At 32.9% G+C, this 21,605-nt stretch overlaps 1 protein-coding gene and 1 long non-coding RNA gene across 19 annotated transcripts in view; one reads left to right on the top strand and one right to left on the bottom strand.

Annotated features, from left to right (window-relative positions):
- The first annotated feature begins 6,855 nt into the window (after nt 1–6,855).
- LOC123676326 lies at nt 6,856–9,650 on the top strand. Of its 2 annotated transcripts, XR_006746919.1 has the most exons (3): nt 6,856–8,597; nt 8,701–8,831; nt 8,894–9,650. It is a non-coding gene; the product is annotated as an uncharacterized LOC123676326 (long non-coding RNA). The 2 variants fall into 2 exon arrangements; XR_006746918.1 differs by having other exon boundaries at nt 8,701–9,650.
- Nucleotides 9,651–10,602: 952 nt separating this feature from the next.
- Nucleotides 10,603–21,605, bottom strand: part of LOC123676324 (eukaryotic translation initiation factor 4E transporter-like) — a 209,863-nt gene continuing 198,860 nt past the window's right edge. For all 17 annotated transcript variants that reach the window (XM_045612154.1, XM_045612168.1, XM_045612170.1 and 14 more), the window contains one exon: nt 10,603–11,352. The gene's annotated coding sequence lies outside the window, so the exon portion shown is untranslated. The remainder of the gene's footprint in view (nt 11,353–21,605) is intronic.

The following is a 21,605-nucleotide window of genomic DNA, read 5'->3' as shown; positions in this document are numbered from 1 at the left end:
ACACTTTTTTCCTTTACCATTTTTTCCGATTCGGTCCGGTTAAAAAGATACAGGCTGTTGAAAATCGTTAAAAAAATGTGATTTTCGGCTATATCTCGTAAATGGTTGTATCGAAGGAAATGATTTTTGAAATATAGCTTTTTTTTTTATGTGATACATCTTCTCCGAACACCAGATTCCATACACATTCTTCTGTTTCTTTGTTATGAACATAACATACCATAAAAATACCAGAAATTCGAAGAAACCAACTCTTAATAGTAATTTGAACGTTCATTGAAGAATATTTGGCTAATTTGAAAAATAAAAGTATTCTTCATATTTTCTCGTACAAAGCGCCGTTTTCGAATAACTTGATCTTAAAAAAAAAAAATTATCTGTGAAATTCAAAAAATTGGGGACTTTGGCTGAATGCAACTCTGTTCTATTGTGGAAAAAAAAACCACAGAAATGAATATTTACTATGAAGTCATGTCTCAGATTTAAGAATTGAAGTACTAGCCAACTTAGTTTGAAAATGAAGTTATTTGAATAAGCTCACCTCAACTCCTCGATTTGATTAAAAATCACTGAGCTTTGGCACAGCTCTGATAATAAGAAGATACTTCACTAAAATCAACATTCTTTTTGAAAAGTCCAGATTATTCATAAAACCCATGTTTAAAAAAGTTTTCACAAAATAGTCCCATTATAATGACAACAATCAATATCCCACTAAAGACTGCTGCTATCGAACAATACTGTATTCTTCTTCGGCTCATTCAAACTCACATCGAAACATACCACTAGGACTAGGTACATACTAGACAAATTTTCATGTGATTGAGATTGAATACTTTTATTCTTTTGCTATTCCATAAATTCATCCTAAGAGCTTATGATTGACATACTTCCAAGAGGGCCATAATTGTTTTAATGTGAAAACAAATTAGGTGAGTTGAAAGAAACCAAATATTCTATTGTGGATATTTACATTGAATACTTCTCATTTATTTTCAATGCCAAAATCAAGATGAATTCAGTAGTAAAGTTGGCTATAATGTAGGTACACATTAACAACAAATTTGATTACAAGTGGAGTCTAACATTTTCCATTGATTACAGAGCCAGAATATTTTACATATTTCCATATTTTCATACTGATGGTTTCAAAAATATTGATGCATTTCAATATTTTTATGAGATAGTTGGAACAAATCAAATGCTTCATTTCATAACAAATATCTTATAACAATAACAGTGTAAAATGTAAATGAAAATTTTAGGTTAGAACATAGATTATTCGAACCGAACTGCTGTGTTTATATTTGGCATCACTCGAAATTTGAAATTCAAACTTAAAACCACAGATTACTATAGTCTGTGTTAGATCTTTCATAGATGAATATTATTTATTTGAGATTTTAAGGTTAATTCTTGCACGAAAAATAAACAACGATATCATATAAATGAAATATAATGAATGAATGGATATGAGTATCAGAGCTAATATGGGTGGTAGCGAGCTCAATTCGTTATAATTATCGAAAATGAAATAGAAATCAAGAGAAGAATATTTAATCTTTAGCGTCAACGAAATTGGAATAGCTCATTTATTTGATTATAAACACTACTTTGTTCAACAAATGGAATGTTAAACGTGAGTTTATGATGGTTTTTCTAATTTAGTAGCTTATTTCCAAGGTTCAAGAGGTATGTCTTATGCTTGAGAAAACTTCAGTGTTCCGGTTTTCAGGGGTGAATTAGCTCATTTTGAAAATTTAAAATGGCTATATCTTTTTAACAGGGCCGAATCGGAAAAAATGGTAAATGAAAAAAGTGTTTCTTTTGACCTCAAGAACCTTCGGTTAAAATATATGTACAAGTCAAAGACTCACCGTGTATATATATATATATATACAAAATGTGATAATTTCCTAAAGTAATTAATAAACAATGGTTTAAGTCATAGTCCTGAAGAAGATCCCAACCAAGGATCGAAACGTCGACTGATGAAATAAAGAAGTTAGTAACAATTGAAGTTTTCCAACACCCCTTAAACCATTGTTTATATATATATATATATATATATATATATATATATATATATATATATATATATATATATATATATATATATATATATATATATATATATGTGTGTGTGTGTGTGTGGCCGACCCACATCTCGAGGTCACGAGCCGTTACTGTATTATAAACTCACCGTCAAAGAAATAAGTACTTTTCAAAAAAGACATTAAATGTATAATAATTTTTCTGATGAATTGTTTCCATGTATACATATATATCTAGGTGTTAAAAGTTAAATACCAAATTGTACCTACTCCCTTCTATGAAAACCAATATTGACAGTTTTGAATCGGAATATGTTTTATGTTTTCATAATTCCGTGTATTAGTTGACCTTCAGATTCTAGAAAGCGAATACAGAGGCAGGCGGAAAAGTCTATAAGTTAGAGGTTGGATCATCTTAAATAAATTAACTGTGGGAAAATCTTTAATATCGTTGAGCAGGTGTTCGTCATTCTTGTTTTTTGAAATCTCTAGTTGTTCTAAGAGTGTTAATTTATAAAAATCATTATGTTGATGCAGTAATTTTAGTTTATCTAGTGAGGTAGAGTGTTTGCTCTCAACTAGATGATTTCCCATGGTAGAAGCAGGTCTATTTTTTATATGTTCATTAAATCTGATTTTTGCAGCTCTGGTCGTCATACCGATATAGAAGGCAGGATTGTTGTCTTTTTTGGGTTTATTATTGACGAGCATTCTTTCTACTGTTCTATGTGATGTGTTGACAAGGTTCAAATTAAAACCTTTCAACAATTTTTTTTTCTATTTTATTCGGGCTCAGCAGTAATGCTATGTACCCATAATCAAGTAATATACGATAATTCATTAACCACCACCAGACATATACAACATCCATGACCTAGCCGGGATTCGAACCCGGTACCCTCGGCACCACCAGTCAACCTTCCAGTCGACCATACTACCGAGGTAGTCAAACCTTTCAACAATGATTTTAGTTTGCTGTTGAGGTTGGAGAACTAGGGGATGGTTGCGTATGTCGTCTTAATAGCGGTATGTGGGTATATGTTTTTGAGAAGTTTTCTCTTTATTATAGAGGCTAGGATATCATTGACAAACTGTTTTGAGTAACGATTCACAGTTGCTATTTTATATATGTTGTTTAGTTCTTTGTGATAGTTCACTTCAGATAGTGGGATATTGACGAGACGGTTCAGGAGAAAGTGAAGGGCGGTCTTTTTGATTTGAGGAGAATGATATGAATATTTGGGAATAACTATAACGGTTTGAGTAGGTTTTCTATATATGTCAAATTCGAACGTATTATCAGGTTTTAGGGTTATGTTTATATCTAGGAAATTGATGTTATTTTCTTTTGAAATTTCTAAAGTGAACTTGATTTTGGAGAGTGAATTGATGAACTCTAGGGAAGATTTCAATTCTTGGATGGTTCCACACCATATACAGATGATGTCGTCAACATATCTCTTCCATAGAACAATCTTCTGGAAGAAAAGGTGTACGAATCAGAGACACTATATGGTCTATAAAGATATTGGCAAGAAGACCGCTCAATGGTGAACCCATGGCCAACCCGTCAGCCATAGTGTAGACATTTCCTTCAAACGTGAAAAAATTTTGTTGTGTAATGAGCTCTATTAGATTCATCAGTGTATGTATATCTTCGGGAGTGGCGTCGAAGTTTTCAATTAAATTACAGTTATTCAGGTATTCTCTGAGAAGATTTAGGGATTACAGGACTGGAACATTAGTGTAAAGGTTTACAATACCAAAAGAAACCAGAATATATTTGTTGTTTGAACTGAGATTAGTGGATTTAATAACATTAACTAATTCAATAGAGTTTCTTATTGACATGGGTGACTTATAGTTGATTTGTCCTGTTAAGATCAGATTGATGATTCTTGAAACTTTATGAGCAGGCGAACTGAATGCCGAGGTTATGGGTCTAATGCTTTTGTCTGCCTTATGTAATTTTTTTAGACTATATAGATTAGGAATTTTTGGGTTCTTTTCTTTCAGGCTGTGAATATTTAAACGGGATATGAATTTTTGAAGAGTTGGTAAAGCATTTCTGAGCGTCTTATTAAGCTGTGTGGTATATTTATTTAAAGGGTTTGTATTAGACTATTAGAGACTCGGATGTTGTTGTTTTCGAAGATGTCGAGTGTCTTCTCGTTGTATGATGATGTTGAAAGAAGACCCGCATTTTTGTCGGCTTTTGTGATTGTTAGATTGTTAGTGTTAACTTTCGATTTGATGGATTTTAAGGTCTCGACAAATTGTCTGTTTGTGAAACCTGGTATATGACAGTCAAGCATGTTCAACTTTTTAACATTACTCCTTAAAATATTCACAAGATTCTTACTTAGTGTATTATAGCTAGGGTGTCTTTTCAGCTGTAGTTCTAAGTCGATAGCTAGGGTGTGAACATCCATTCTTCGAGGTGTGGGTGCAAATTTGTGACCAAGATTAAGTAGGGCAGTCTCGCTAGTCGTGAACTCAACATTGGATAGGTTTGTAAATCGTCTGTGGAAGACATGTATGGAGTTGTCAATGTTCGATTCGCCTTCGTGATTATTGACGGTGGAGAGTTGTCGTGATGAAAAATCTCTTTGTCGGTTATAGCTTGTGATCAGATTTTGGAGTTTTCTTCTTCTTCTGTAATCTGCATTATAGTTCTCAAAAAATATATCTTCCTCAAGTTTGTATATCAATACTTCATATTCTATCGGATGTAAAATCTTCAGAAGATGGTGGTGTAGAAACTTTAGTTTCATGTCTACGAGTCCTGAAATATTGATCTGCCTTCTGATTTCCTTCTTTAATAGTGTACGCTTACCCAAAGAAGATAACAACCAAAAAAGCGGTATATCGGGTGTCCCAAGGTGAGTGGCCTATTAGATTATTATGGAAACTATTGATGGTAAAGATTTCAAATTTTGTGGATAGATATTTGGCGATGTTAGGTACATTTTTAAAATAATTTCACATTTCCAGTGTTGCCGGATGTACCACAATTTGGCAACAACTTTGTTATTTTGAATAGGACATCCGGTATTTCTATTTTTTTTATGATACTCCATAAAATATTAAATCTATTCACTCTTACTTTTCCATCTCTATCTTCAACGGTTTTTGAGTTATTAATTATTTTTCGAAATTTTTAATCAAATTGGCGTATTACGAAAATGACTCTAGTTCGTTCAATATTTGAGATTTAAGTCAGAAATTTTGCAAGTCGTTAGATATTGATCTGATCTGTGTCACTGCTTTTGAATTATGGTTGTCAATAATTCAGGACGGACCAAAAAAAATCATCATTCGTCAAGTTACAAAATTGTAAAAAAGTCTATTTTTTCATATTAGACACCTAGTATATTTTTCAATTTTTGGAATCAGTACAACACACTCTACAATTTTTCTATTCACGTCCCTATACCTATCTCAACTGGATTCCGAGTTATATGCGTTTATTAGATTTCACATTGATTCAATAAGTGTTAATATCTTTTGTATTGTTATGTTCTCTATGTGGTTCATAGATCGATATATCAATGAATCAGTTCAATCCATAAATGTCAAAATAAACAATAATTGCCTAACAGGTGTTTTGTTCCGAGGTTTTTCTATAAATAATGGCTCAAGAAAGATATACACATATAACGCATATAACTCGGACTCCAGTTGAGATAGGTATAGGGACGTGAATAGAAAAATTGTAGAGTGTGTTGTACTGATTCCAAAAATTGAAAAATATACTAGATGTCTAATTTGAAAAAATAGACTTTTTTACAATTTTGTAACTTGGCAAATGATGATTTTTTTTGGCCGTCCTGTATTATTGACAACCATAATTCAAGAGCAGTGACACAGATCAGATCAATATCTAACGACTTGCAAAATTTCTGACTTAAATCTCAAATATTGAACGAACTAGAGTCATTTTCGTAATACGCCAATTTGATTAAAAATTTCGAAAAATAATTAATAACTCAAAAACCGTTGAAGATAGAGATGGAAAAGTAAGAGTGAATAGATTTAATATTTTATGGAGTATCATAAAAAAAATAGAAATACCGGATGTCCTATTCAAAATAACAAAGTTGTTGCCAAATTGTGGTACATCCGGCAACACTGGAAATGTGAAATTATTTTAAAAATGTACCTAACATCGCCAAATATCTATCCACAAAATTTGAAATCTTTACCATCAATAGTTTCCATAATAATCTAATAGGCCACTCACCTTGGGACACCCGATATATAAGATAACATGTGATAACTGTCCTGCGTTCTATATCGGTATGACGACCAGAGCTGCAAAAATCAGATTTAATGAACATATAAAAAATAGACCTGCTTCTGCCATGGGAAATCATCTAGTTGAGAGCACACTCTACCTCACTAGATAAACTAAAATTAGTAAAATTACTGCATCAACATAATGATTTTTATAAATTAACTCTTAGAACAACTAGCGATTTTAAAAAACAAGAATGACGAACACCTCCTCAACGATATTAAAGATTTTCCCACAGTTAATTTATTTAAGATGATCCAACCTCTAACTATATAGACTTTTCCGCCTGCCTCTGTATTCGCTTTCTAGAATCTGAAGGTCAACTAATACACGGAATTATGAAAACATAAAACATATTCCGATTCAAAACTGTCAATATTGGTTTTCATAGAAGGGAGTAGGTACAATTTGGTATTTAACTTTTAACACCTAGATATATATATATATATATGTATACATGGGAACAATTTATCAGAAAAATTATTATACATCTAATGTCTTTTTTGAAAAGTACTTATTTCTTTGACGGTGAGTTTATAATACATCCTTTTATTTAGATCAGACACTATCACTATCAAAACTTTGTAAAAATTGTATGTTAAGTTATCATGTTGTGATTATATTTTTACATCTTATTTTCAGCTGACCTGATGATGGCCTAGTGCCGAAATCGATTGTCTTAGAATACAATTATATAAATAAGTGTGTCTTCGATTTTCTTTCCTAATTCATCTAAATTTAATTTCATTTTTTATCTGGTAGCCTAAATAATGGGTCATTCTCAAGGAATTTGTTTGTGAGTTTTGCACTCGACTTATGTGCTCTCTCATCACAGGATCAAAAGACGAAATCATCTCAGACAGTTTTGAGAAAGTTTCCATTATCATATTCAAAAAGTATTTCAGAAGAACCATGGAAAGGTACTTACTTACCATTTCATAAAATTTAATTTAATCACAACAAAAAACAGTTAAACAAAATACAATTACATAAAATACAAATCTTTTCAAGTTTTAATTATCTAAGTATTTAAATTTAAACGTTGCGAAATAAAATATCTATTATTTGGATTACGCCGCCTCTCGCTGTTAAAGTGCAGCAAACAGATTTTGGTAGTTTCAGAAATTCTCCGCAACTTGTAGTATTTTTCCAACAGATGGTGTCGAAAGTGAGTTTCAGTAATTCCCCTGACTAAAGGCCGTCGTTTCGGTATTGATGATTGTTTATGTTTACCAATTTACCATATGTGTAAGTGATAATCGAAGAAAGGGTGCCTGCCGTCCGATGCAGGTTGCTGGGTGCCCTTAAGCCCGCCACTCACGAAGCGTTTTTTCGAGACTTTGAACGCCAAGCGTCCAAGAGATTCCAGTCGGGCAGTCAAGTTCAATCTCTGATTTACAGTTGTGCGGTCGTGTCCCGAGCTGCCCGACTGTAAAATTATCCGAACGCTCGAACAAGGTAGCCTCGTGAGTGGCCGCCTTTAAAGAAATCTCGTGCCGACAAAGGCATAATTATTATCTACGATTTATTTACTCATAAAAAATCGGATAATAGCAATCTGGCTATTTCATACCGATTGCGACGTTCGGAAACTTGTAAATTGCAAGAAAGAAGTTTGAAAAAAAACATTGTTGGAAAAATTTTAAAGAATCTTGCGGTCTATATAAGAGGTTTTGGCGCCCCTTTAGAGTTGCGCCCGTGTGCGGTGCACGCGTCGCACGCGCGGTTGCGGGGGCCCTGATTCTGTTATATATAATGCCGACAAAGCATGAAGAAACACTTGTAAAAAAGGGAAATTGAAAATGTCTATTAGGATGAGAGTAGTTAAATATTGAATTGGTAGAACATCCTCTTCATTCCCTAAGAGCAATCTATTGATCGAACATCATTTGAACAGTTTCATTAAATTTTCATTATCTAAGGACACTCTAGCTCAAATGGTACTCTGAAATTATTGTACAAAACGCTATTATCGTACATGCGGTATCGTACATAGCACTGAGCAGAAAATTATCGTACAAAACGATAATTATCGTATGGACAGGCCTTTAGAGAGAAATTCTGGCATGCCGCAAATGAAAGAGAGAGATGGAGCTAGTTGGGTCAACGTCAAAATCATATGATCAAAACATTGAACTCACATTCAGAAAATCGCTAATTTTTCTCTCATTCTGAATTGAACACGTAGTTAACCTGATTGATTCGATTTGTAAAATTGTTGAACATTCTAATAAAAGGAATTAGCTGTAAGTATTCCGTGAAATCTTTCTCGGATTTCAATAAGTTCATGAAACTTATTGAAAGGCCGATTTCATCTTGAAAATTAATCGAAAGCTCATGTTTTTCTAGAGGTTAATTCATTTGCTATTGCGAAATTCAAAGCACCAAAAGAACTAATTTTTAAATAAAATGCCTCACACTTGTGCAGCCTTCAATTGCACAGTGAGATTAGAAAAAAGCCAAAATTTGAAATTTCATTCGTAAGTATTTATATCTTTCAAATCTTCTGACATTCATACGTAAAGGAAATATTTATTAACAGTTTTCCAAAGGATGACAAATTAAGGGAACAGTGGATGTTAGCTGAGGAAGCATTGATTTCAACCCTTCTTTCTTGTCGAAAATATGCAGCAACCATTTTCATCAACATGATTACACGGTCGCAGTTCCAGGAAGGCTTTCCGAGCCACAACTACCCCGGATCAATAATATTGTCCTTGGTAATATATTATTACCTTTGATATGGATGGAATGAAAATGAAAAAATTGTTTAGATGAATTTATTTTATTTTTATAATCACTATGGAGAATTCTCCAATATGTACAAAAAATATACAAATATTGGAAGAGGGCTTAGAGAATATTTACCTCATTCAATAATATTTTCAAGGTATCTATCTTACAGACGTCAATTTTCGAAAAAGCTTTGTTGAAATTTTGAGTTATTCATTTTGATTAGGTGAAAATAATTGCCTTTATTAATTTCGATGAATATTATAATTCACATTTTAGTCATATATATTGAGAGAATTTCTCACGAAATTCTGAAAAGGCATTTCGAAACAATTTAGTTAGTGAGGAATTTCCTATTTCAAATTGTCTCGATATACTGTTTCAAGTAGTTAGATGAAAAAAAGAAATCTAAAATCAGTTTTACATGTTTTTCCGAAATGGAACTGTGATTAGACAAAGCGGTTTATGTATAAAAGGACCAATACACTCTAGTTACAACAGCTGAAAGTTATTTGTCGTCCCCAATTAGATGAACGTAGGTAACAATCGTGTTGAACGCCAAAGAATATTTGGACAAAAACATGGATTATTCAACTTTCTTATTATCCATGTAATCTTAAGAAACTTTTGCTATTCATAAGGTGTATATTTATGAATGTTGTCTTTTAATATGAATCATTTTATTTATTAACTTGATATTCAAATCATGAAATTATTTTTCGACTTAATGAAATATTTCATGATGAATAGAGAATAGGTATCAAATTGGCTTTTAGAATGAAGATTTTAAGAAAAAAATATGATTTTTGATTTTGAATCACATTTAATGTAACCATTTTTTTTAATGAAAATTACTTGCCCCTTTCAACAGCCTAGAAATTACTGATTAGAGAAGAAACAAAAAACCAATGGAATATTTGGTCAATGGTTTGTTTCATAAAAAATTACTACTGTGGTGACCTGATTACCGATTTATTATTTTTCATTAATCATATGTAGTTTGAGTTATGGTTTTTCACCTTTGTTTTGTGTTTGATCAATAAATCAATTGTACCTATACAAAATTCTGTATTTAGAACCATTATTTGCTTTTTTTTTAAATTTTGGGCAGAGTATTGTTGAATCTACCACACATTTAAAAATACTCATATAGAATGATATTTTTCCTTTATATATGTATATATTATGTGGAAACTCAAATATGTCAAATGAACACCAACATTTTCCAATCAATTCACTTTGTAATTTCAAGAATCTAGATATTTGTACATCCTAAAGCTGAATAACATATACATTTGTTTTTTTATATCCAATTTCGATGGAAGTAAGACAGAAAAATTCTGCTTTGATCCATTTCCTCGTCGTATGTTTGTATGATGAGAATACAATTTTCCTATAACTTTTTCTGAGGTATTTCCAATATAACTAGTGAATATGAAAAAATTCAACTTTGGTAAAATACTATTTTTATAATATTATTCTAGTTAGTAGATTCATATGCATCAATAAAAATTTCAGTAGTTTAAACATTTTTAATTGTCAAACAATCACGGCAATATTCAGGACATGAAAAATGGAGATACGGTTTTCCTGCTTTAAAAAGTGAAGTATCAAAAAAATCGAAAGTATAATATTGGATTTGGACATAGTACAAAAGTTGATTCACTCTTAATTAACAAGGTTATGGATTCAAAAAGGAATATACAAATACGTCTTTAATTCCCGTGAGGAATGTAGCAAATTGTCATGATGAGATGTTCAAGTCAAACCATCATGAAAATAAATATTTATCGGTTGTGACTACACATTTTGAACCCAAATAAAAATTAAAAAACATCAGAATCTTTAAAATGTTCACGATGATTTACAATATGTATTCAAATTCAACATATACAGGATTAAAACATATATTAATCACTATCCAACAAATGGTTTCGTTCCATTTTTGTCATTCAAATTAAACAAAAATTCTTCAGAAAACACATCAAACCGGAAATGAACATTCTTTTTTTTTTATTATAACTCGAAAATAATAATCTATTTTTCGAAAAATCCCTACGAGACACCACTTTGAATATATATTTTTTGGAACAAAACCACTTTTCCATATTATTTGTAACGATCAAAAAATTTATATCTTTATTCGTTACATGTGAATCAGTTACATTAAAAAATTGACAATCAGTTACTTCTTGTGGACAACTGTAAAAACGTATTCTCTAGCGACTTCTTGCAGGATCTTCTTTGAGTTCGTTGAAATGTATCACTCTGCAAAATAAAATATTCAGTGAATATCTATACAGATAAAAGAAATGGAATAAAAATTGGCACATGAAAAACAAACAAATAACAATTAAAATTTTATACGTTTATAAGTTCACTATTGTGTACACTGAATGAAAGAAGAAAGAATAAGTGAATATCGAAATCATTCTGAATAATCTTAGTTTAATAAAAAATGTATTCGTTCTTTTCATGGTTAATTGGCCATTGACTTTTATATAATTCTGTTTTTAAATTCGAACTGAACTAAATCGGCCTCTTCAGGAAGGATGTGCGTCGACTAAATATCCTCGAAAATTTGTTAGACTGCTTCGACGATTTTTAACTGTCTTTGCAAATGTCTTTATGGCGGTGTTCATAACATTTGTTATGTAAATATTCTGGTTAAGTTCTATAATCACGCCCTCTCGTCTAGTCATTTTGATTTTCATATTATTGTTTATGAACATTTTTCATGACATCTTACACTCAAAGACTTATTATTTCAATTGAAATACAAATACCCTTTAGAGCAATTAAGAAAAAAAAAATTTTCAAGCGTACAATAACAACGTCATATCTCGACTGACAAGATCATCGAAAAATTCTACCTTTCCTCCGCCGAAGAGAAAACTACTTTTCCCTCCGGCGGAGGAAAAATTAGGTTGCTACGGAAACGATTAATTAGTTACCTACCATGGACAAGAATAAATAATTTTAATTCAAACGTCATTTTTATTGACCAAAGTTATATTAAATGTATATCTCAGGATCCACTCATCGTAGAGACTTGCGGTAAAAAATTTTAACGCTAAAGTGTACAAGAGAACACACTGGAAATTGTTTTGAAGTTCATAACCCTACCGCTAGGGGGCGTAATAGCTACCGTCGAGTAGAAAAATGAATTTTACTCGAAAATGTTTCATATGAAGTTGAAGAAAAAATATCATCATTGTAATTCTTGGAAAATTTTGAATTGTCACTTTCGATTTTACGACATCAAATGAGGGTAGGCGAAAGGGAGAAATCTGACTGATTGAAACGCCTCTAACTTCAGTTTGACTCAACATTTTTGAGCGAATTAGATCTCGTCTGAAAGATAATATCTTGTTGATTGAGGACAAAATATAGTCATGATAAATTCGTTTTTGCTGCTTTCGATAGGGGGCGCTAAGTCAGAAGTTCATTGTTTTGTTCATTTTACTCCGAAATTTCAAATGTAATGATAGGATTTTCTTAACAGAAACAGAAATTCCATCAAATTTGCATGAAAAAACCTGATGGTCGTAAAGCGATAATTTCAGGCGTTCTGAAGTTATGGCCGAAAGAAGATATTCTTCAACTGATGCACTACGAAAAACCAACTTGTGTCTTCAAGTTCGGACAGAAACAGAAATTCCATCAAATTTGTATGAAAAAACCATAAGGTCGCAAAGCGATAGCTTCAGGCGTTCTAGAGTTATGGCCGAAAGAAGACACAATTTAGTTTTTCAGTGCATCAGTTGAAGAATATCTTTTTTCGTCCATAACTCCACAACGTCTGAAGCTATCGCTTTGCGACCTTTTGGTTTTCTCATACAAATTTGATGGGATTTCTGTTTCTGTAAGAACTTAAAGACACAAGTTGGTTTTTCGTAGTGCATCAGTTGAAGAATATCTTTTTTCGGCCATAACTACAGAACGCCTGAAATTATCGCTTTACGATCTTCAGGTTTTTCATGCAAATTTGATGGAATTTCTGTTTCTGTTAAGAAAATCCTATCATTACATTTGAAATTTCGGAGTAAAATGAACAAAACAATGAACTTCTGACTTAGCGCCCCCTATCGAAAGCAGCAAAAACGAATTTATCATGACTATATTTTGTCCTCCATCAACAAGATATTATCTTTCAGACGAGATCTAATTCGCTCAAAAATGTTGAGTCAAACTGAAGTTAGAGGCGTTTCAATCAGTCAGATTTCTCCCTTTCACCTACCCTCATTTGATGTCGTAAAATCGAAAGTGACAATTCAAAATTTTCCAAGAATTACAATGATGATATTTTTTCTTCAACTTCATATGAAACATTTTCGAGTAAAATTCATTTGTCTACTCGACGGTAGCTATTACGCCCCTTAGCGGTAGAGGTATGAACTTCAAAACAATTTCCAGTGTGTTCTCTTGTACACTTTAGTCGTAAAATTTTTTACCGCAAGTCTCTACGATGAGTGGATCCTGAGATATAGCCGCTTACCTCGCTTATTTGCCCACCCTGTACAATTGGTTAATATGACATTCTGGAAATTGAAACCCTGTAGTAATGGACAGTTAGAATTATGTTCAAAAGTTGATGGCTCAATGTGGTCAAATTTGTTGAAGAGAAAACATATTCGATGTAACGTTGTATACTAAACCAGTAACGTAATATTGATTTTGGCAAATCATTCAAAATGACAAGATTTATTGAAATTTTTGTAGAAAATATATTCCAAGAAAATCTGAGGTTTTAGAATTTGAAGACATTGAAAAGTTTTTGAATTTCGAATTCCTCGACATCAAGGTATGTATATTATCCTCGACATTATCACATCTTATCTTTTCATCTTATCTGAATTTTGGCAGGACATATTCATAATTTTCGGACAAAATTGCAGGTAATATTAATTATCAGATATTCTTGTGCATGCAGAAGAATCGAGTTGAGCAGCATAACTATAAATAATTGTACTGAGAGTTCATTCAATCTTCAATTTATTATAGAATGAATAGAATATATCAGAACATATCTCATTTATTTATTTTCATAGACTCACATTATGGATAAGTTCGAGATTTGATAACACAGGTGCTACTTGATTTATTTCTATTTAGGCAAGTTCCAGGCATTTCGATATTACTAGGTAGTAGGTGTAGAGTAGATATTGTTATTGTTCACGACTTGACTTCTGAGCAGAAATGAAAATGAACGATGAAGTGACACATAAATCCGTGACGGGAGAGTTTGAAGTAGGTACCCACATAAAGGGTGATTCCGGAGGAGACCGTCAGATTTTTATTTTATTCATAACTTTGGTATGGCTTGATCAATATTGATGAAATTTTTCATTATCTGTCTCTTGTTTGAACTAATTCTTGATTAATTGATCTGATTTGTTTTCCTCTACGATTGTCTACTTTCATAACTCCAACACTTTTTCAAAAATACAGGGTGGGAATTATGATAAGTTCAGATTGAATTTGCAGGTTGAAAAAACACCCTGTACATTCCGTTTTCAAAAATTTGCTACCTTCCTAGGATTCTACCATAAGTAAACATTACTGGAGAGTTTTTATTTTTTTTGGCACACGTCGAGTTTTCCTAGAAAATTTTTTTAAAGATGAACAATATCGTTATTTCGCTCCAAGGCAGTGAGAATATTCTAAAATAGATAGTAAAGCTGTGTCGTCCAATGATACAAAGCTCTTCCGAATGATGAGAAATAGTGTTTATCAAATAGAAAATTTGAAAGCTCTTCCTGAGTTCTCAAGTAGTTTTTCCAAATTCGAAATTCATTTTTAATCACTCATATTCTGATTTATAAAATCATTTAATCCAGAAAATATCTTTATACGTACCTACGTAAACCAAAAAATGTAAAAAAACTAATACAGAATAAACATTCGAAAAACTAAGGATAACCACAAAATTTACATAGAATGTTGAAATGATTTCCTTTTTTCGAATACATATTCGCGACATTCTAATCAAATTTCCAATTGACCTTCTGATGAAGGATTGATTTTGTTTTAAGATATTATATTTCTCGAAAATTCTTTCAACTAGGTGTTCTTTACTTCTAATTTCAACCTTATAAACTGTTGTTTTCAGATGTCCTCACACAAAATAATCTAAAGGGTTCAAATCAAACGATCTTGGTGGCTCACCAATAGGGTCTCCACGACCAATCCATCTTTTCGGATAATTTACATCCTGGTGATTTCTCACATTCAATGCAAAGTGAGGTGATGCTCCGTCATGCTGAAAAATCATAGAGCGGATATGTACATTTTCCAAAAAGTTTCAAAAGTTTCCGCGAAAAAGTGAGGGCCAACTAAATTTCTGTTTATTGTTTCAAGCCAAATATCTGTGAAAATCTGTGTTGTGTATTACGACTTTTCTTCAAATGCGGGTTGTCTCTTGCCCATTCGTGGGAATGGTGGATATTAAAAATTCCATTCTTAGTAAACATAGCCTCGTCGCTGAATAGAATACGAAAAATAGTTCGTAGCTGACTAACAACCAGCGACAGAATTGTAATCGTTGTGGCAGATCTTGTGGCAACAGTTCTTGAAAATTTTGATAGTGGTATGGGTGGAATTTTTTTTTCTTCAAAGACTTGCACACTTTGCTCTGCGAAATTCCCAATTCGGTACTAATTTGACGAGTACTGATAGGCGGTTCCTCCTCCACCCGTTCAACAATTTGATTGGAAATTTCATTTTGAGTGGGCCTATCAATGTGCTCTGCCTTACTACTACGGGTTAAAAATAAAAGAAAATGTTGATTTATAGTTACGCACAGTTAGTTAATTCTAGAATTGAAAACCTCTGTAACTCACCATGTTTATTTATGTTGAAAAAACATTATTATTATTACTAGGAGATTGCCTATGTTCTTTAGAATAATGGAATACTTGTGCAAAAGTACCTTTATTTGGTTGACGTCGGTTTGGAAATCGTCTTTGTTATTACATTTTGGCTTCATTTCCCTTTCCGTTACAAAAACCATAAACAAGAATCATATGTTACATATTCCCCATGTTGAAATACACTTCTTGCGACAGAGTATTTATTCAATATTCTCATTCTGTGGTTCTGTGTGATGGTAACCATGGATCTTAACGAACTTGATTTTAATTGAGATTTAAGTTTCATGGAAAATTTTCGGTTTGATAAAAACTACTATTTTTCATACATTCGGAAAAGCTTTGTATCATTGAACGATACAGCTTTACCATCTAGTTCAGAATATTCTCACTGCCTTGGAGCGAAATAACTGGACGTGTGCCAAAAAAAATATAAACGCTTCAGTAATGTAAACTTATGGTAGAATCTTAAGCAGGTAGCGAATTTTTGAAAACGGAATGTACAGGGTGTTTTTTCAACCTGCAAATTTAATCTGAACTTATCATAATTCCCACCCTTTGTTTTTGAAAAAGTGTTGGAATTATTGAAAGTTGACATACATAATGTTCTACACTGAAAATTTCATCGATATTGATCAAGCCATACCAAAGTTATGAATAAAATAATAATAGGTGGAATCGGACAAATCACCCTGTAGACTCTCAATAAAGGCCCCCAACCATAAACCAAACATTGTTACGAAACTGCCTTGACTAGTGTAAACTTCTCCTAAAATCTGACGGTCTCCTCCGGAATCACCCTGTATAATAATAAAATAAAAGCTCAGAACTAGAAAAATCTAATTTTCAAATTAGATTTCTCTAATTCTGAGCTAATCCGTTCATTCTGCCAATTTAAGGATCTCCAGACTTTTATGAATTTCAAAACGTTTGAAAAAAAATAGCATATTTCACTCGGACTTTTCATGGCTCGCTTAAATTACCGTTGGGCGGGTAAACACAAGCTCGCCATGAAAAGTGATACTTCTCCTCCTTATCTATAATATATAAAACCGCTTGTGACATTTCGGCAAATTTTAAACGTAAAATCACAGCCCAAACGGGACCATCTAGAGCAAAAATGACAAGAATTAGACCCCCCTCAAAATCGTCTGGAGATCATACGATCATAGAGAAATCTTTGTCTATGGTTATGATTAAGATGTTTAAAAACCTGGTGTATGGACTGATTAGATTTTGTTTTGCCAATTTTGAAAATATTAGTAAAGCTTCTGATTGGCTAGGATCGAGTTTTAATTAATGTATCCTGTCAAAATCAAAGGAAAAAAGATCGAAATAAAAAGTATGACATTGCGGCGTCGCCACGAAATAAAACTAATATTTTCAATTTGGTCGAATGTCATTCCATTCAAAAATTGCTGAGTGCATACACTATATTTTTAGACATCTTAGTTTGGTGAAATCATTACGGTTACTGACTGCGTTCGGCAAATCCACACTTGTGCGGAGCGTGTGGTGTTTGGTGCGAACGGTTGATAGATCACGTGACCACGGAGCAAAAGGTGCGTGTGTGTTTTGCTGAACGATGACGGAGCTAACGGAGCTGATATCGAAGAATTTTTGAATGTGTTTTGTGAAAAGAAAAGAACAATTTCGTCGATTGAAATTATTGGAGACGCTCAGACTAGATCTAATTTGTCTCCTCCTGATATCAAGATGTATTCTACATAATGTGTTCATCTTGAAAGAGTTGAAAGGAGATAATCCTGAGGATATTGTTTATGAACCATGACTAGATCTAATTTGTCTCCTCCTGATATCAAGATGTATTCTACATATTGTGTTCATCTTGAAAGAGTTGAAAAGAGATAATCCTGAGGATATTGTTTATGAACCACTTATTGAAAAAGTTGGAAATGAACATGGATGAAAGATTTCTTCGCTTTGATACAATTATGTACTTTGTAAAATAAACCTTTATTTTTAAAAATAATACCTATTCGTTTCCTAATTGCATTCAACATATACAAACATAGGAAAAAATATGAATATATAAGGAGATTTTGCATAATAAGCTTATAATTCATAATTATTGTTTTTCCAAAATTCTCAGATTCGTGCATGATACTCAACTGTCGGCTCGTTTGAATGTTTGATGATATTTTTAATAATAATAATTTGTTTGTGCAAATATTTCTGGGATTTTTTCTATCTGGTTTTTCCGAGATTTGCATCGGATTCAGTTTAGTCCTCCTGAACATTAATAGGGACATTGATGTTGACGAGGACGCTGTGATTACAAGGTTTTCAAAGGGTTCACAGACCAAATTAAATCTTGTGTTGTAGTTGCCAATTGTCTTCTTTTTTTTTCATATCAAACAATCGATTTACTATTTAATTTTTGTTAATTTCTACCTGAATGGTTAAAACCCTGATAAGTAAATAATAATATTATAATACAACAAATACATAAAAGTACAACTTTTTTTGCGAAATACGAGGCTTTATTGTAAAAAACTGGTTATATATTGATATTTCAAAGTATTGCCCATCGCTGGTCACTACTTTCTCCCATCTTTCGGGCAGCGTGCGAATTGAAAAAACTGGTCATCTTTTGAAGCGATCCACGAATCGATCAAAGTTTTTACTTCTTCATCATTCTTCATTCAGCCAGGCCGTGTGCCATTGATCGAAACAAGTGATAGTCCGAGGGAGCAACGTCTGGAGAATAAGTCGGGTGGGGTAGGAATTCCTATTTCAACGTTTCCAATTATATCTTGACCACTTCTCAACTTGGGGTCAAGCATTGTCATGCAGTAAAATGAATTCATCTTCTCTCTCGTTGTATTGCAGCGGTTTGTCTATCAATGCTCGGCACAAACGCATTAATTGCGTTCGATAACGATCGCCTGTGATCGTTTCAGTCATAATACACTACGCCGAGCTGGTCCCACCAAATACTGAGCATGACCTTACGTGAATATTCGGTTTGGCCGTCGACGTGGAAGCATGGCCGGGATATCCCCATGATTTTATGCGCTTGGGATTATCGTACTGAATTCATTTTTCGTCTCCAGTCCCGATCCGATGCAGAAATCACTTCCGTTTTTGCCCTGCAAGCAGCTGTTCACAAGCGAACAAACGCCGTTCAAACACCTCCCGGGTTCAACTCGTACGGCACCCAATTTCCTTGTTTCTGAATCATTCCTACGACTTTCAGGTGTTTTGAAATGACTTGTAGTATCACTCATAATGATCCTGCCAATTATTGTTGTGTTTGACATGAGTCTTGATCAAGTAATGCCTCTAATTCTGCATATTCGAAAACCTTCGCTCTTCTACCGCCATGCTGGTCTTCGAAGTAATAATTATCGTTCTTCAAGCGTTGAAACCATTCTCGGCACGTTCTTTCACTAATAGCGGCCACACCATAGGTATTTGAGAGCATTCGATGAGCCTCAGCTGCAGATTTATTCTTATTGAAGCAGAAAATTTAAACCTCCCGCAAATGATGAGAATTTGGCTCGTAAGCTGACATGGTTAATCGTGAATAACTTTATGATGCAGACACAAATCGACTAACATGTCGATGGCATTATGTTCACAAATACCTAAACTTATTGTATGACATCTACGATATATTTATTTCGACTACCACTTACCGTTACAGCCATCTATTGCAAAACGGCGGAAACAAAGTTGTACGCCTTATACAGGGTGATTCCGGAGGAGACCGTCAGATTTTAGGAGAAGTATTGACAGTCTACAGGGCGATTTGTCCGATTCGACCGATTTTTCTTTAATTCGTAACTTTGGTAAGGCTTAATCAATATTGATGAAATTTTCAGTGTAGAACAATGATTGTTTACTTTCAATAATTACAAAAATTTCTCAAAAATACAGGGTAGGAATTATGATAAGTTCATATTAAATTTGAAGGATGAAAAAACACCCTGTATATTCCGTTTTCAAAAATTCGCTCTCTGCTTCAGGTTCTACCATAAGTTTACATTACTGGAGCGTTTTTATTTTTTTGCCACACGTCCAGTTTTCCTAGAAAATTTTTTTAAAGATGAACAATATCGTTATTTCGCTCCAAGGCAGTGAGAATATTCTGAACTAGATAGTAAAGCTGTATCGTCCAATGATACAAAGCTCTTCCGAATGATGAGAAATAGTGTTTATCAAATAGAAAATTTTTTATGAAACTTAAATCTCAAATTAAATCAAGTTCGTTAAGATCCATGGTTACCATCACAGTGAACCACAGAATGAGAATATTAAATAAATAATCTGTAACAAGAAGTGTATTTCAGTATGCCCCAATTATTTACTCATGCGGAATATGCAGATTTGATTTTTGTTTATGATTTTCGTAACGGAAATGAAAATGAAGCCAAAATGGAAAACCAAAGACGATTTTCCAACCGCGTAAACCAAATAAAGGTACTTTTGGATAAGTATTCCATCATTCTAAAGAACATGTAATGGGCAATATCCTAGTAAGGCAGAGCACATTGATAGGCCCACTCAAAATGAAATTTCCAATCAAATTGTTGTACGGGTGAAGGAGGAACTGTCTATTAGTACTCCTCAAATAAGTACCGAATTAGGAATTTGAGGTTGAATTAGAAGTAGAGAACACCTAGTTGAAAGAATTTTCGAAGAATGTAATATCCTCAAGCAAAATCAAGCCCTCATCAGAAGGTCAATTGGAAATTTGATAAAAAGGTCGCGAAGATGTATTCAAAAAAGAGGAAATCATTTCGACCATTCTATGTAAATTTTGTATTAATTCTTAGTTTTGCCTTTCATAATATGTTTCGAATGTTTATTCTGTATTAGATTTTTTGGTTTACGTAAGTACGTATGAAAATATTTTCTGGATTGAATGATATTATACATCAGAATATGAGTGATTAAAAACGAATTTCGAATTTGGAAAAACTACTTTAGAACTCAGGAAGAGCTTGGTATCATTGGACGATACAGCTTTACTATCTAGTTCAGAATATTCTCACTGCCTTGGAGCGAAATAACGATATTGTTCATCTTCAAAAAATTTTTCTTGGGAAACTGGACGTGTGCCAAAAAAAATAAAAACGCTCCAGTAATGAACACTTATTTTCAACCTGCAAATTTAATCTGAATTTATCATAATTCCCACTCTGTATTTTTGAAGAAGTGCCATACCAAAGTTAAATTAAAAGAAAAATCGGTCGAATCAGACAAATCACTCTGTAGACTCTCAATAAAAGCCCCCAACCATAAACCAAACATTGTTTCGAAACTGCCTTGACTAGTGTAAACTTCTCCTAAAATCTGACGGTCTCCTCCGGAATCACCCTGTATAAATATTCATATAAATATCTAAATATAAATATTTTTGAGAGGTTAGGCTTGATATCAGTGTAATCTGGGATTTGGTCCCATAGAAAAACTCGAAGCCCATAACTGCGAACCCCCTCGAAATTTAAGGCTAGGACCGCCCTTGATTTGTCGCCATGGAAAGTTATTTGCATCAAATATTTTCATGTGAGCAAGGGCGAAACGGTATATTCTAGAAGAACAATCATATAGAATTCCACCCTAGAATCAGCATAGTATTGTATATATATAGGTTACTGATTTTTTTCAGCAAGCATTGTCATT

Source organism: Harmonia axyridis, chromosome 3 (genome assembly GCF_914767665.1).
Source record: "Harmonia axyridis chromosome 3, icHarAxyr1.1, whole genome shotgun sequence".
Lineage (NCBI taxonomy): Eukaryota > Metazoa > Arthropoda > Insecta > Coleoptera > Coccinellidae > Harmonia > Harmonia axyridis.
Note: the sequence above shows the minus strand (reverse complement) of the source record. Positions and strands in the feature narration are given on the sequence as shown.